This window comes from Ptiloglossa arizonensis, chromosome 6, assembly GCF_051014685.1.
Source record: "Ptiloglossa arizonensis isolate GNS036 chromosome 6, iyPtiAriz1_principal, whole genome shotgun sequence".
NCBI lineage: Eukaryota > Metazoa > Arthropoda > Insecta > Hymenoptera > Colletidae > Ptiloglossa > Ptiloglossa arizonensis.
The window spans coordinates 889,504-907,500 of NC_135053.1; the positions used below are offsets into that span (position 1 = coordinate 889,504).

The 17,997-nt window shown below is 37.5% G+C and overlaps 1 protein-coding gene across 6 annotated transcripts in view; it reads right to left on the reverse strand.

Moving 5' to 3' along the window:
- Nucleotides 1–17,997, reverse strand: part of Wge (BAH domain and coiled-coil containing protein winged eye) — a 445,841-nt gene that overhangs the window by 263,259 nt on the left and 164,585 nt on the right. The window contains exon 2 of one of the 6 annotated variants that reach the window (XM_076314124.1): nt 11,568–11,639. The exons of the other annotated variants lie outside the window; for them this stretch is intronic. The gene's annotated coding sequence lies outside the window, so the exon portion shown is untranslated. The remainder of the gene's footprint in view (nt 1–11,567; nt 11,640–17,997) is intronic. 6 annotated transcript variants of the gene reach the window in all.

Below are 17,997 nucleotides of genomic sequence, written 5' to 3' on the forward strand. Positions count from 1 at the left end.
GAACGTTCTCCAATAAAGAAATAGAAACGCTGCGTTAGTTCGAAACGTAGTTTCAAACAATACGGAACACGTTCTTTTAACATCAAGCAGAAGTGATTATTTTGAATTGCTAAATATAGCTACTTTCAAAGTAGGAAGTGACTTTCTTCCAAAAATGCGTAACGTGTTAAGATTATTACATAAGTGTAAATATATTTTAATAAGTGTAATATCAATATAATGTATAAGTAAATAAAAGTGTAGTATAAGTGTCGTATTAATAGAATATATTTGTAAATTAAAGTGTCATATAAGTATAATATTAATGTAATATGTGCGTAAGTAGTCATGTGAAAAGATGGAGAGTATTTGTACAACTTGTTGACAATCTCTCGAAAAGTTAGCTCGAAGAAATTGTTATTGGTTCGATGAACAATGGTATTGTAAAATTTGCTATCAAATCGAAGTAAGATTCTGCAAATATTGGTTCAACCGCGCAAAATGTCACCGCCAATGAAAAAATACGTGGTTCCGGTACAGTGCAAACTTTGTTTTTCAATGTCAACCTTATTCAGAGCGGTTGTATTGCAAACGTACGAGACTCGTGGTAAGGAAATTGAATCGAACATAAGAATCAAGAGTGAATCTTGTCCATATTCGTATGTTAAAGTATAATAGGTTGTTCGATAAGTTTTGTCGTTCGATAAAACAGTACTATACTATGTAGTACTGTTCAATAAGTTTTATCGAACGACAAAACTTATCGAACATATTCTATTATTTTCTCGAAAATATTAGAAAGAAACGTTTTCAAAAAGAAAAATTAGCGTTCACGAGGAGAGAATTGTGACCGACCTTGATATCGATTATAATACGCGTTTTCGAAACTTAGGACAAGTGGTTAACCAGGATCGAAAAACGATGTACCTCGATCTTAACCTGTTCGAATCTGCAGGCACCGAGTCACACACACGTATATATCGACAATTTTGAAAAAGCGATATTGTTAACAACACGAACCAAGTGTCAATGGCATAGTATTTAAATTAACCACGCAAACGAATCTTAAAAAAGTCGTCGCTTACTTTGCACTCGTTGATACCGGTTAATTTATTCCGCTTCTAAATGCAAATGAGTTGCACGAATTACTTTTACAATTCGATATCTGGCATCGATTTAAACCGGGTGATGTATTTCTCGTGGATTTTGCGGCTCTGTAGAGGCAACAACAGAAAGAGCTTTATTGCCCAAATGCTGTCATTTTCAAAAATCGATATATCGTCGAAGTAATTAATGGCTTAGTTTGTTCGATAATTTTAAAATACCTTGCGCCATCTTAAATAAAATTAACACCTATATCTGCAGATGATCTTATTACGGATAAAATTTTACGATATTTAAATCTAACTAACCATTTATCACGACTAATGGACAAAGAAAATCTAAACACAAAACGAGCACAATTTCAGCGAATGGAAGCCATAGAATTGGAATTTTTTCCGGAAAGAAATTACGAAGATTTTTGCTCATACGCTTATATATCGAATCAAACAAGCACTAGGACATTACGTCGACTATACCAACATCAACGTATCGTTTCGATTACCAAAAATATTATATCGAAGTAAAACCGAAAAGCAGCACTTTATTTAAAATGAAATTGCATTCTCGACACTCAAGTAGTTTGAAACATTTCGTGCACGTACCAATTGATGAAAGTAATATAAAATTAGAAGCAATTTTTAGACATACACGTATGTTGATGCGTGATGGGTTGTTGTTCCCACGTAGTATCGATTTTATGGTAATTCCGTTTTGCCCAATTTCTTCATTTTATGTATCTATTACTTTCTTGGCCAATGACTTCGAAAATGGTTCGATATCTGAGGTAGATGACAAGAAATTTAGGTGAATTCGATCGTTGTTCACACGTTTGTATCTATTTTTGACAATTTTCCCATAGTTTCTCAGAAAAGTGATGGACGTTTGTTGTTTCTTGGATGATACTCTTAACGGTCCTGCATGAATTTTCCATTTCCCATTTTACTCTTTCCTGTTTATCGCAACTCTCGTCTGCATGTTTAAACGTTTCTCTATATGTAGTTTTTTGTCGTTTTCCCCATTGTAAAATAATACTATGACACTTCAACTTTGAGCAACTGTCAATCAACTATAAATATACGAAGGAGTCGATAGATCTACATAAAACTTCGCACATGTTCATCAAACAGTGGCACCATCTTTAGAAAAATGAAACAACGAACCTAATAACTCCATTTCTTATCGAACGATAAAACTTATCGAGTAATCTATTATTTCTTTTTAACATTTTCTCTCGCGATTAACTATTTTATAACATATTCACAATGTATTACATTTACAGAACACTTATACTCCTTATACTCCGTGTCAACATCGACGTTATAAATTATAGTCTTTGCAAAGCTCGCCGAAATAAAGTATTCCGATATCTGTTTCTAATCTCTCTCAGTCGGAAGACAATCGAAAAAAATGTAATGTTACAAATTCTAACTGTCGTCGTTTAAAAATATTAATACACTTTATTTAAGAATAAGTTCAAACGATAGAAAAATATAGAATATACACATCCGGTAATAACTGAGCGCAAATAAATTTAGAGAGTCAAGTGTTAGAAAACAGCACCACAGTGTATCGACTGTGAGATTCGTTTCGTTGAAGTTTTGCTTCGTTGAAGCTCCAGGATTAACGATGTAAGAGTAAACACGGCGCAAATATGCAAAATTTATTTACAACTTCTGGTGGGAACGTAGTTCCGAATAGTCGTTTGTAGGTCAGTGAAAATCGAAACTTCTCGGCGAAGAATGCTCCAGTTTTCGCGGAACAATTTTTAAAGCATTCGCGTGCGAGCTTGCAAAACCTCCTCGAGTCGGTTAATTTGGCAAATCGCCCTCGGAACGTGCCCGAAAACAGGTGTCCCTCGTAAATACGAGCTCGTGGCGACGAAAAAAATTGGCCCGTTAAGCCTGAAAACCACAGCCGATCGTGAAAAATGCGTGCACCGAACAAAGGGTTGACACATAAACGTGCCACGGTTTCATTGTTTGGGAACGATACATCGCGTTTCAAAGCCGATCGAAAGCGGCCTATTTGAGATTTTTATACGTACGTTGCGCGCGCATGCGCGACAAGTATCACGAGTCGCGACGAGCACGCGGTCGATCGACTTCGTACGAGAAAAGAACGATCGTTGGTCAACGCAAGTAGATCGGTACCGTTTGCAAAGAGACCGTGGTAATAAAATGGATCGTCGAGAAAATCGTTGCAATCGCGATCTTGTTAAATTTCTACAACGAAACAAAGTGACCGAAAAGTAAACCGAGAACGCGCGATCAAGATTCTCGTTTTCTGTAAAAGATAAAGGAAAATATAAAATACGAAAGAAACGGGTAGCATTGACCGGTACCGGTGTTAAGATTAGAATTGCATCGGTTCGAAAATGGTAACGAAAGAATATTCTCAATGCAAATGAGTACGTTCGCCTTGGGTGACGATAACGACATAAAGAAAAAGTACTGAAATTACCGCGAGTTTATCGTCGAAGGAAATAAGACTAACGCGATACATTAATCATCGTAAATCAGCGGTTGATATTCTTGTTAATGGATTTTAAAAATGTTCACAGATACGCAACGAGTTACGCGTTATCGAGTTATTCGTATTTACCAAGTTCGTATCGATTGTTAAAAGCGAACGAATACTTTCCTCGATCGAAACAACGAGTTTACGTATCGAAACATTTTTCACTTTTACGTTACGTACTTCGAACGTTACTGTAAATTCGAACAATTTTCGATCAACGATCAATTTCCCAGTCCCATTGGTACGAGTGTTGAAACTCTGCGCGACACAAAAGAGTTTCACGGGAAAGTTTGCAAACGTCTGTGAGCTGCACGGTACAATTTTGTATCAAAAATTTATCCAGAGAGTGTCGACTAACGATCAAAAAATTATGCGCCACGGATTTTCTTCGAGCTTTTCGCAAGCTTTTAGATCCAAGTACGTGTACAGTATACGTAGCTTACGATCGTATGCGATCTTCGTGTATTTGTTTCGCGAAAAGTGCAATCCAACGATACAAGACACAAATCGAATTGGAACTGTATCGTAACATGTTCTATCGAATATTGAGTTACACGGTCAATTTGTTATGAAGAATTCATCCTGAGAATATCAACTAACGACTAAAAAATTATCGAATACACGAACTGTATTGTAACGTGTATCAAATATTGTACATTTAACCCTTTCGATACCAGCGATTTAGGCGATCACGAGAGAGATCACTTCTGGCGTCAAACAGACCCGTAATTTGATCTTGTTTGCACAAATATTTCGAATAAAAATTCCGTTACTTGATCGTACCTTTCCTCGTTTCCTTTAAAAATGACACCAACGGTATAACAAAGCGATGCAAAAGTCCCTCTGGGTCCGAAAAGACCCAGGCGCGGTGCAGCGAGGATTAAACGCAAAAATAATCTCTTTGGAGAGATTCCAATTGCTACGGATAAAAGGAAATATCGTTTCGATTTTCTTTTCGTACGTTTTGGATCGCAAAAGTACAAAACGAACGCAGTAACGTATTTTCGATATTAACGCAAATTCGTAAATATCTCGAAACAAAAGAGTTCGAACTTGAACCGATTTAAAAGAAAGAAACTACTCCTACGAGTGCACGATAGTTGGAGAAAGAAAAAGAAAAAAGGCACGGCCAAGTGAAAGGAACAAAGAGTCTTTAACGCGAAGAGCGCGGCCCGTAAGAAGAAACGTAAAGGTTTAGGTGTACGATTGTTGCGAAAGATACACTTTATGAATCGTGGGATAAAATTGCGCGTAGATCGCGGCAGTGTTAAACTTTCGCGATAAAACGCGCCTACCGCGTCGAAGGGAGCTTCGTACGTTCGAAGTTCGTAATTTACTTAACCGTGTCGAATGTTAAACCTATTAAACAATATTAAGCCGCGCCTATGACTTACACCGTGCCAAGGAATGCTTAACATTTAACGGACTCAACTGCGCTGAAACGAGCTCGCGTTTCAACCTATTTACCCAAAGTTTCCCACATTGGAGAATCACAGTACTCTTTGGATAACTGAAACGGATCATCCACGTTACGGTTATCCGGAGAAGGTCGAGGTTTCGTTCCAGGAATCGACTTCTTTTTATTTATCTCTCGCCAAGGCCGACGAGGGACATTCGTGAATCGTCGGACGCTCATTTCGGTGAAATTTTACATCCATATTCATCGATGCAATCTATTCTTTATTTCGATATTTTTTTCGTCGAACATTATTCCTACCAATTTACGAGCCTTCGAAGAAAGTATAACTTTTAAGCGATATATTTTTCAATATCCTTTGTAATTAGGAGTACAGATATAAGAGATGGTTCTTGTTTATATTTCATCGCGTTCTCATTTTATATTGTTTTTCTGTAAGTAATATGGGATGGATTAATTCTCTCGGTCTATTGTAAAGTTAAAAACACATGTTGTTGTATACGTGGAGCATTTTGACCAAAAACTTTTACTGTATATTCAATTGAAAGAATGTCTCGATGTTTAAGTCGTAAAGCAACGAAAAGCGGAATTATGTTATACGACGAAACAAGTATTGCATTCTTCGTTGCATTGTCTAACACTCGTGCATTTACTCAAGGACTGGGACATCTGTAGTCGTATACTCCAACTTAGGTGTTCTTTAAACATTTTAATGTAAATTTTAATTTGAAAATAAACTGCTATTTCGATTAAGAAGGTAAAACATATTGTTCGTACCTCGTGAAATTCACAATCTTCTCGTACTGTAATAAAGTACGAATCGTATAAAATGATCGTTGTCGAAAAATATGTAATAAAATTGAGATACTTACCTCGCGTGTAATTAAAATTGACCCGAATAAAAACGCGGTTGGATTAACTTTCATCGAAAAAAATTCACCGATCCGTTCAAAAGGTATGATGCTCTCGCTAAAATGCAACGACAAATATTACAAATTTTAATCAACATTAGATGCAATTCGATCCTGTCTGCGTATATTATTGTCCTCGAGATATAAAACCGAACGCGGTAATTAATTTGAATCGAAAGGTTAAACCAATGAACACGTTAGCAGGAAACTTGTAACTATGTTTAAGGTGTTGGAGGTAAACTTGTTCAAGGTGTTCTTCTTAACATCTTAAACTTCGTGATCACTGGTGATCGACGAACTTATAATCTTTCATCAAAACGGTTACAAGGAATGAACCGTACTGTAAACTTTTAAATAACATCGCTATCGTTAACGATGGTATTAAATAACAAGAACACCGACGACCTATCGAGTATTTCTACTGTTCACGTAACAGTTTGAACAAATCTCGAGAACACACTTGAATGTAGAAAACTATCGTGGCAATTAGCCTGTTAAACTGTGCGTCCAATCGCGAATGCGTTTTTCGACGATCTGTAAGAGTTTATGCGATGTGAAAGCAGTGTGTGGCGGATAGGATGTACGAATCTGGGACAACTCGCGGGACAAGGTGTCGAGTTGTGGAATTTCCAGAGTAACGGAAAAACGAACGGTGAAAAACGAGAAGAACCTAAGATATTGATTTGTATCGTTTCGAAAATAAAAAGTAAAGGTTGCGACCGTATTCGTGCGATAATTTTCTTAGTTTCCATGGTTCGTTTATGATTACAGGTGTCACTTCGGTTTTCGGGAGACACGGTCTGGTGCACCAGACGCTAATTAATCCAATTCAGATAGATAATCTCGGTCGTTGATATTCCCCGGTTATTAACAGGACTAGCCAGCTCCGATAGCAGATTCAGAGAAAGTCTGGGAACAACGAGCTCTCGCTGTTTTCATTCATAGACCGAGATTTCGTCTTTCCTCGACCAAGTGCCAATTAAGTTGTAACGACGCCGTATCGCATGACCGTGTTGCAATTAAAATGCACCAGAGAAACGCAAATGTCGCAGCGTTCATCATCCATCGGCAGACCGCCGCGTCGCGTCGCGTCGCGTCGCGTCGCGTCGCGTCGCGTCGCGCCGCGCCGCGCCGCTCGTTAAAATTCCCGACGTTTTACGCGCAAGTTTAGCTAGTCACTTGCAGCGAAAACGTTGAGCAAACTGGCTGCAAGACGCTCGGAGTTTTTACTCGACGCCTCGCTATTTCTTCGGTTTCGTAACGCGCGAGATATTTATATTTTTGAGTAATTGATTTTCTTATCTACGTTTAACAACGATTTCACGAGACGCGCGCGAAATCGTGAACGAATTCTGTGCAAAAGTTTCCGCTGAGAAAATCAACAACGAGCGACAACAAAGAAATCTTTTCGGTAACCATCGAAGACGACGAAAGAATTTTTTTTATTTATCATTTATTTTTTTTTTATTCAAGCTCGCACCTATCCGTCAAGAATTTTCGTTTCGTTACGTTCGATTCGTCTAACGTACAACGCGCCTTGAGAATCGAACGTGGTTATATTCTTATTCGATCAACGAATAATAATTGATAAAATTTTATTCGCGAACGACTAAGTGATTATCATTCCTGTAATAATTTATTCGATCGAAGAGTATTACTACTTCCAGGAACTCGTAGAAACTGACGCGTTTACTATATTTCATTCAAGTTCAATATTACTTGTTTCGTAGAAAATTTTACTCTCGAGGCAGTTAGAAGTATTGCAAAGAAACGGGATTCGTGGTAGTTGAAAAGAGACTCGTAAACGTACAAATTTTATTTTAACGAGCCAGAGACCCGACTAGACTTCTCGCTAACAGGTATGCCTCTTACCGTTTTTCTTTTAAGTCGCGTACTAAACTTTAGGCCCGTATTAAGATCACTACCGTTGAAAGTATGCCGCCGGGCACTCGTATATCCCGAACGTTGGTCCACAAACAGACCATACATCAAGTTAATAACACGTTTCGAAATCGTTCGGAACTGTTCTTCCATCGTGAACTTCTCGGACAACTAATTTCTTCCCTTTCGAACGAGATCGAAGTTCAACACGACTTTAAGTTTTCCTGTAACGAACGATTCTAGGAAATAGGATAGCCTTTGACTCCGTTCTAGAAGCGAATATTGGAACGTTTAATTAATAAGAAGTACTTACCGGAGTACTTAATCGGCTTCGTCGAGACGATCGATATTTTACGATCGAAGATTGCGTTCGATACATCGCATTTTCAAACAATGGCTAAATTTCCGTTCAAATCGTGTGTCGACCACATATTCTCCATTTTTTTTACGTAATTCCGATAGCAACAGACTCGAATTATCGCAAAAAGTTAGATACAAATATTACACGAGTCACGGTGCATGGAATATAAATTCCTGCCATAGGCTTTGTCGATAATAGCGATTCCAAAAATAATATTTTTAACGCTCCTTCTCCGTGTGGATAATTATTACCGTTGTGCAAGTATCGACTGCCAACTTTAGACAAATTGTTTTATTGCCGTCTTAAATGTTTTTTCTTGCTTATTATTTCGTTTGTTACTCGCGGTGAGATTTATTTTTGTCCATTTGTCGATATACATGCACTAACAATAGTAACCGAAACGTTACTGTCGTACGTTCGTGCATAAGGTACGTGCACGATATTCAACGCGTTAATTAAAAATAGATTTTCCTGGATCGGAAGAACGTAGATATTTTTACGTCTATAATACCGTCGTTGTACCAATCCTTATTTGTAGCTACGTTTTCATAATTATAAAACTCGTTGCACCTCGTTCCCGAGAAGAATCATTTACATCGATCAAATGAATTTTTATAAATTAGAACTCTCACGCGATTGCAGCGAAATTTACCTCGGAACAAGTTTCTACCTTATTTTTTTACCTACTGTTTTAAATTTGATTTTTTGTTTCTTTTGAAACGTAGAAATATTTTTCTTTCTTGTTATTCTTCAACGTCTTCTTTAGACGTCCATAAGGGTTTTAACTGCCCATAAGGGTTGTCGGGCAACCGATTTCTCGATACTACCCTTCCCTAGCGAGTGGCAGGTTCGAAATGTTCCAAGAAAAATATACTCGTACGATTGTTAAACTTTGACGATCAATGTATCGATAAAAAGAGATTTTCGATCCATGGTTTCCTAGGTTAAAAATGTTCTCTCGCAGCCTCCTTGGATTTTAAGACGTCAGCTCTCGAGGCTATAGTTCGAAGAACACCGATGCAAAATACTCGTAAAAATTGCGCATTATCGCTCGACCGTCTCACCTTCCATTTGTCGCGCAAACGAGGCAAACTTCGTCGTCACTTTGGAAAGCACCGTGAGTTTCGGTAATGGAGAACGAGAGGGACATCTTTCGACGAACGCCGGTCATCTTAGCGTATTCAGCGACACGTGCTAATTATATTGCTCATTATGCAAATCGAGCCGGCTTAGCATTTGTATCGCAGTCGCGTTTACGTTTCTCGCCATTTTTAGCCGTTGCTGTTCGCGCGTCGTCTCGAATAACAACTAAAGGACGCGTCTTCCCGCGCTTCGATGATCGTGAACAGAACTGCTCGCGCGAGGATCGCATCCTGTGTCGGTTAAGGAGGAACGCTGCATTTATGATTTCAAAAAATCCTTTTTCCCTTACATTTTCTTAAAATTCAACAATCCGATCGGTGCTCACCGTCTTGAAAAATTCACGAAAGGCGATGTTCCGCTTTAACGCGTTTACAATTCCGCGTTCTTCGTCGATTGAAAAAAAAAATCTCCTTTCTTTACATTTTCTTAAAATTTAACATTTCAATCGGTATTCACCATCTTAAGGAAATTACGAAAGACCGTGTTCCCATTCAACGCGTTTGCAATGACGCGAATACCACTCGAATGTGCACGAGCACAGTAATAAATGTCCTATCTTGTTCTCCGAACGATACTACTAATAGGTCGTTCAATGTAGTACTATTCGATAAGTTTTATCAAACGACAAAACTTATTCCACAACCAAGTGTATACACTTTTGGACCAAAATATAGCACACGTGTGCTGTATCGTTATGTACCCAAGGATACGTTCAGAATTCACCATTTGTGACCAACGGTATATAAACATACCCTTGTAGTAATACACGTATAACTACAAACTGAAGTTTCGTTGTTCTTTCTTGTGTTTGTTGACAAAAGAAAGGAAATGGAGAATCACAACGGAACAAATGACGGAGAATTGTACGTTTGTTTATTTTATTTAGCATGCAGTTGTATGTGGCGTATATTAAACGTCGAAACGAAAAGAAAAGGAGAACATGGACAATTGTTAAATATTAACGAATGAAAATTGTGCCTCGAAAAAAAAATGGAGTAAATTATTGTAAAATTATAATCGCCGATCGTTTCATTCTTACCAAAATCAATGATCGAAGTAATTGAAAATAAAAGAAGGCCTACACAATGCTAAATAGTAGAAAGTGTTGTACTTTTTTTTCAGTTTCTTTCCTTTTTGTTGAACAAACGTTTTATTTTTGAAAATGTGTGTTGAAAATTCTGATAATGTTATTTTATCATAAATATACAAACCTGTAATGAACTACGACTTTTGCCATTAGTTATTGTATTACCAAAAGGCAATGATCGTATACCACTCGTCGTATTTGGCGAATTTCGATGACGTGACGATAGGAGGAGACCAGGAGTGTATCTACGTTTTGCAGTTTTAGAACCTTCCAGTTTAATCGTACGGGCGATATTTGTCGAACGAACCACGGTCAGGGGACTGTGAACGTGTTGAACTTTCGATATTTCCCCAAGAGCGTTCAAACACCATCCGGAGCAAAAAGATAGCACGCTATCTTTAGTTCTTAAACCATATACGCGGTAAGATCCAAAGTGCCGGACCTGATACGTAACGTACAGGCGCGAGTATCGATATTCGTTGCGTTACACTCCTCCATTTTTCAGGTGCAGGAGGCTCGAGTTTCGTATTCGTGAAACTCGTTGTACTCGAGCAAATTGAAAACAAATTTTCTCTCGATGTTATTTTACGAATGCTCGTTCGATTTGTTCGTCGAATTCGAGTTACAAATCATGCACAACCGGCCAGTGTAGTTGATATCCGACCCAAAGGATTACACTCGGCTCAGATTTGGGTTAGATCGTAGAACATCCACATTCACGCGTTAAACCTTGTTTTCTGAACTTGTCTCTACGCAATACAACTCTCTTGTATTTTATTAAAATTTTCCCGTTTATTCGATACGACGAATAAAATTGTTACACGAAAATAAAAGAGAAAAATAAATAAATATGTACAACACCGAACGCACTGAAAGCATACGTGAAACGACATACACTGTAACGAGTACTACGAAATTTCTATAAAATATATCAACATTCAATCGATATTTAAATTTACGTACTATGTGTAATGTAATCTCGTCGCTAATCGATGGTCGAGGTATAAGTAATTCTAATCAACTATAACAGAAAAAAAAAATAGGACTACGAGTACGTGGACCATGGCGAGGACCAATGCGACATTTCAAAATTGTTAAAGGTCACGACTACTTGCGCATTCAGAAAACATAAATATTTGCAACAAGAATGAATACGTGAAACATTACCTGAATGTTACAGTAGATTATAGAGGATTAAGAACGCGCTGTTTGCCGCAGTGACGAGAACTCTCGTAGATTCTGAAAGAAATGACAATTGTGACGATTTATGGAAATGTATCGGGCTCAAAGTTCGCAATTAATGCAAATTGTAATGTCCCTGTCGTCGGTTAATCCCATTTACGAGTAATCGCCTCATCGATGACCGCGACTCTTGCATTTTTATCGAACAACGATACGCGTTGGACAATCTACGATTCGAGTTTTATCCGATAATTTTTCATTCGTGTACACGAGGGATCGTATTTCTCGAAATGTTTCGCTGCTTGAAATAATTAGAGGATCGCTCGAACCGATGTAACCGGTATTTTAAACGCTACTCGCAGAGTACGTATTAAATATTAACGTCATCGATATCGAATATTGATACTTTATGAAATATTAAGTATCAGACGTTTTTTGTATTCCCTCGTTTCCAACACGTGGCTCATTCTTCGAACACGAGGTCCTCTAATTATTCGTAACTTTGAACATTCTTATTTTCAAATCGAATAGCGTTCTCGTAATTAAAAGGAAACTTTCGATGAAATTTCAATAACGATGAAAATAACACGGGAGCTATTATCCTTGGGCAAAATAAACTTGTAAATTGACAAACGTTACAAAGTAGAATATTCTTCCCTTGGGAAGACTGTACAGAGTGTTCAGAAATTCTTGGTACACGCTTTGCGCACGTTTGGTACTCGTCGATGTAAATGTAAAAGCGTTTGTAGAAATTAACTCGAAAATTGACCGTTTTCGAGGTTTGTCTGCAAACCGATGCAACAGGAAACGACTAAGACTATCGACAGAATGTGTCGATTTTCCGAGTAAAATTCTTCCACAACAAATAAATATAAAAATAGCATTTTTATCCAGTCAGAATTTATCCAAAAACTGCAAAAGATTATCTCTAGAGGTATACCTTGCACAATCGGGCGTTTAGGTGTTATCTCGAACGCCGCGATCTTAAAATATCCTGTATACGATACATCGTTGCGTTATATATTATTATTCAATTATAATCGAGTCATTTCTGATCGAATATCATTCATAAATTTCAACGATAGGTACCTCATTCGGTTGAATATCACCCGTGCAGCGGAAGATAATTGTAACGTTTAACGTTTTCCAAGAAAATGATAATTACACGGGCGCGTATATTCGTTAAATATTATTTTCCAATGCACGTATAAATTACACGTAGCAAAGAAATCGATAATTCGTTGCGACTAATTTCGTTACAATTAATATATAAATCGAGTTTCGTGGAAGAAAACATCGTGTCAAAGTTCCATAAACGACAATTTGGAAACGTTGACTACCGAGCCAATTTTATAACACTTTTCCAAAACGCCGCTTGAAATTTTGTCAAAATTACATTTTTACCTCGATACCTATAAATTCACCAATTTCGTATTCGAAACAGTCGTATATGATCGTCTCGATTGAAAAATTAAACCACATTGATACATTGATGCCGAAAAGTGTACAAATAACGCGGAAATCTGTATATCGAAAAAAAAGTTTATACGGTTTTCGCGAAATATTTCTCGACTCTAAAAGTACAGAAACTATGATTCTCGTCGGGTGGTAATTTCACAACAATGTCCTCGAAACGCAATTTTTCCGTTGCACTCGATACGAAGATCTATACTATACCGTGCGAGTTTATTTCTATTTGAAAAAATGACTTGCGTCGCAAAAGCGATCGTGTTCTGTGATTTCGGTATCGTCGTTCGACTTGCACACTTGTTCGACAACCTTATCACGATCGTATCCGTTTCCAGCGAATATGATTAATTAATCAACGGGAATTAATTCGTTGGACGTAATTGCAGAAGAAATTCGCGACTCGGATGTAAACCAAAGAAAGAAGAAACGGTAATGAACGCTCGACCCCGCTGAACATTTTCCACTATTTCGCCTCGTCGTTCGCGTCATTAACTCCAAGTTACTAATGCGCACAATTTTTCTGTATTTTTCCCCCAAATTATGACGCTTGACGCGGCAGTAATTATTCGAGTTTCAAGAGTGTATATATTTTCCTTTTTTTTTTTTTTCTTTTCCGCTCGTTAATGGCCCAGCGGTAAATGTTACGCGTAATTATTCAGAAAATTGAACGTCACGCCACCCTTTGCAATATTCGCGAATAACCGCGAGGGTTGTTCAATGGGTAAAGACACAAACGCGAACACATCCACGAGGACCGAAAGAAATCGTGCTTCGGCGAATTTTGCTTTGCATATTTGGCACGACTATCGCTCGGAGCCGAGCATCTGTGTTTATACTGGGTTCTACTCGGGTTGTCAAGATGGCTGCTGTGCTACAAGAATGCGCGCAGGAAGCAAAACCCGGTGCTGGTAAATTTGCAGAGTTGGGCATCGTTCGAATCAAAATTTACTCGGCTAACAATTCGAATGTATTTTTCGAACGAAACTTGTTCGGTTAACGTTTCGAATAAATTCTACGAAGAAAATTTTATTCGAATAATATTTCGAATACTAACCCAAGGAAAATTTTATTCGAATAATATTTCGAATGGATTGTACGAAGAAAATTTTATTCGAATATTATTTCGAATACTTCCCCGAGGGAAATTTTATTCGAATATTATTTCGAATACTTCCCCGAGGAAAATTTTATTCGAATAATATTTCGAATGAATTCTACGAAGAAAATTTTATTCGAATAATATTTCGAATGAATTCTACGAAGAAAATTTTATTCAAATATTATTTCGAATACTTCCCCGAGGGAAATTTTATTCGAATATTATTTCGAATACTTCCCCGAGGAAAATTTTATTCGAATATAATTTCGAATATTTCCTTGAGGAAAATTTTATTCGAATATATTTACGAATATAAATAGATGACTTTATACCAACGGTATTAACACAGTTCGATAATGCTCGATTCGTTACAATATTTTGACTATAAACTATACTATGCGAGAACGCGACTGACAAGAAGCGTGGGTAATACGATGTGGATTAAATGTTGCGATACTTTGAGAAAACGTAAAAAATGTATGCGCACGTAGGATACGAGCATTTTAGTTTTCTGTACAATTCTGTATTCTAGCGAAAAGATACCATTGAAATCTAAAATTACGAGTAAACGATATTGAATCATTATATAAAAGCAAGTCAAAAGTAAAAAAACATGTTATTGTGTAAAAATAAATCTAAAATACGATGGATAATTTTAATTTGTAATACGAAGCTCCGATTTAGAAAAGTTTAGACTCTAGAATTTGCAGAATACACGAATCGACTATTTTCCGATATATACTTACCGAATAAACTAAATTACTAGGTATTTTACCGATTTTTACGCGTACCGTGCCGATATATCAATTAAGAACCTATTGCAATTGTCATTACGGTTGTGAAATAGAAATTTTTGCTTTGTTCCGATAATAAAAATAATACCGTACATACACCGTGATCGTACGTATACGTTGTGTTTTTGCTCGTAGTAACCAGAATTATACAATTCTGTCATCGTCGATCGGTATATATCTCCGTATCTTTAACAGACGTCGAAACACCCTTTCGTAAATGTAAGACTGGTCCCACTTGGTGTCGCGTGTCGGTGTCGCGTGTCGCGTCACCGTCGCGTCGCCTGACGTCATATTTATTCGTCGTTGAGCTCCTTCGAGTAACCAATAATATCGTATTCGAATAAATTTCATACGAGTAATCGATTTATTCGCAAATAACGAATCATTTCTTTTCGAAGAAAATCGATTTATTCGTAATTAGCGAATAATTTTTTCTCGAATGCAATCGATTTATTCGTTATTCGCTATTCGAATCCATTTTGCCCAACTCTGTAAATTTGCGAGTTCCATTTTATAATTATTGACGGAGAGGTGGTATCATGGCCCCCTGCTGGTAAATTGGCCCCCTCGTGACTTTCGTATTTATAACAGAGGCATTTAGCGGCAAATGGTGTCACGTGCTTCGTTTATTGGCAACACAAGTAAAGAAATATGCTTGGACCGGACGAAGCATAGTCTTCTTATAATGCGATATTTGTACAACACAGTGTAAAGATTGCGATAGTCCACCTATAATACGAGATTCTTACAACACACTGCAAAAATTACGACAGTCTTGTAACCCGATATTTTTACAACAGGGTTTTCGCGCAACGCGACTCGATAAATTTAAACAATCCTCGTATAGCACGAATATTTCCATCGCTATCTAAATTTCGTTTACGGTTTCGATACAATATAGAAAGAATTGACTGTGTTATAAGAGGATCGAGTGCACTTAACCGTGTGTACGAAGTAAACGCAAAGTAGTTTGGAACGTGTCGTTTCTAAATCGTGGAACGCTACACGCAGTATCGATATCTTTCGATACTCTGTTCTCTATCGTCTGAACTGTTCGTATCGATTTTTTCCACGCGTTCTTTCATTCGAACTCTGCCCGATACATTTTTCGATCCAAGAATACGAGAAACTGTACACCTTATCGCTCGAAACTAGAGGATAACTCGTTCGACGAGAAGAGAAGCTGTAATTTTGAACGAAAAATATACGAACGACGGAGCTTTCGTACAACACGCGTCGAATGGTGAAATTTATATCTCGTGCGTTGGAAGTCTACTATTTCGATAGTCGTTGCTTTCGAAATGGTCGTTTCTTTGGGCAATGTCCAATGTAGGAGGAGGTTGACTTATTTGGATCGCGTCGACGAACAGTTGAAATTGGCACAATAACATCGTTTACCGCGTGTTTTCAACGTTGCTACGATGTTACGGAAACACGGTTGATTCGTTGTACGGTAAATTCTAATTTTTAGCAATTCGATGGATTACCAAGACCACGCAGCGATTTGCAACCGAACCGGAAATAATTATCGCGTAACCGGTAGGTTGGAAGCAATTTAACCGTGATCTAAAAAATAATCGAAATATTTAATATTCATTGCTTTATGTAACTACTCGAACGATCGTAATCGCTTCGATGCCAGAGAAAGCGGTACGTATAAGTACGACAGCCTATCGCGTACGCGGTGAAAAATAACGCGAGTTATTTCAATTCCATTCTACCAGTTGCACGTTAATTATAAATTACCTTTTCGTACGATTTTACTCCCGTGAACCTCTTTTCCCAAAATGGAAGTTACTTCTACGACCTTTTACTCCGAAGAACTTGTCCTACCTGAAACAGAAAACAATTCGCATTAGAACTCGTTCATCGACAGATGCGTATACACTAGCGAACAGTTCGCGAACATTGTTCATGAACAATGTTCAAAACCGACTCGCAAATTTTGTACGATCACAGCTTACAATTACTCCTTTCGTGAACACTGTTTCTAACAATTTACGAACATTTTTCGTAGAAATATGTTCACGAACAGTTTTTCTCGCTATTGTAACAGTTTCTTGAGATAATAGGTTGTTCGATAAGTTTTGTCGTTCGATGAAACTTATCGAACAGTACTGTTCAATGTAGTTACTTATCGAACAGTACTGTTCAATGTAGTACTGTTCAATGTAGTTATTTATTGAACAGTACTGTTCAATGTAGTACTGTTTAATGTAGTTACTTATTGAACAGTACTGTTCAATGTAGTACTGTTTAATGTAGTTACTTATTGAACAGTACTGTTCAATGTAGTACTGTTCAATGTAGTACCGTTCAATAAGTTTTATCGAACGGCAAAACTTATTGAACAAGTTTGTTGCGAAAAGATTGACCTGTTTGCAAAATGTTTGCGAGCAATGTTTGTGACTCGTTTTCCGGTGAATGCGTATCGTGCAGCTGCATATTACGAACAGTTTAAGAACAATACGCGAACAAACGATATCTAGGAAATTGAAATTCAATGCTGTTCGCGAACAGTTTGCAAATGCTGATATCAACGGATAATGTTACGATTCGAATTAGGATAGTGGTCCAAATGGAGCGCCTAGTCTTCCAATTCGGAACGAAAAATTGATATCTTTTTTTGAATAAATTAGCGTTAAAATTTATCGAAAGAAAAATTTCTTTATCCACCGAGGATCATTGAAGATAATTCGGATTGGTTCGTTAGAAAAGTTACAAATATAAAAACAGACGTCGAAAGTAATGCAAGTATAGTAATCTTCCTTCCTTTAGGTTGCATTTGGAGGATACGCCCGTAATTTCCCCGCAGACTTCGCCATCGATCACGTCAAAGAGTATCTTACGCGTTACGCGTGGTCTATCCCGGAAGTAATGAGAATTAAATTTTCACATGCTAATTTGCAATGCTAGAATCCTATTGCAGCGTCCAATATGTTCATTTAATGCGCAAATAATCTACAATACGTAACTTCGATACGAAAACGAGCACCGTGGAAACGATCCATCGCACCGAACACGCTGTTTCGCTTTAAATTGCAATTTCTTC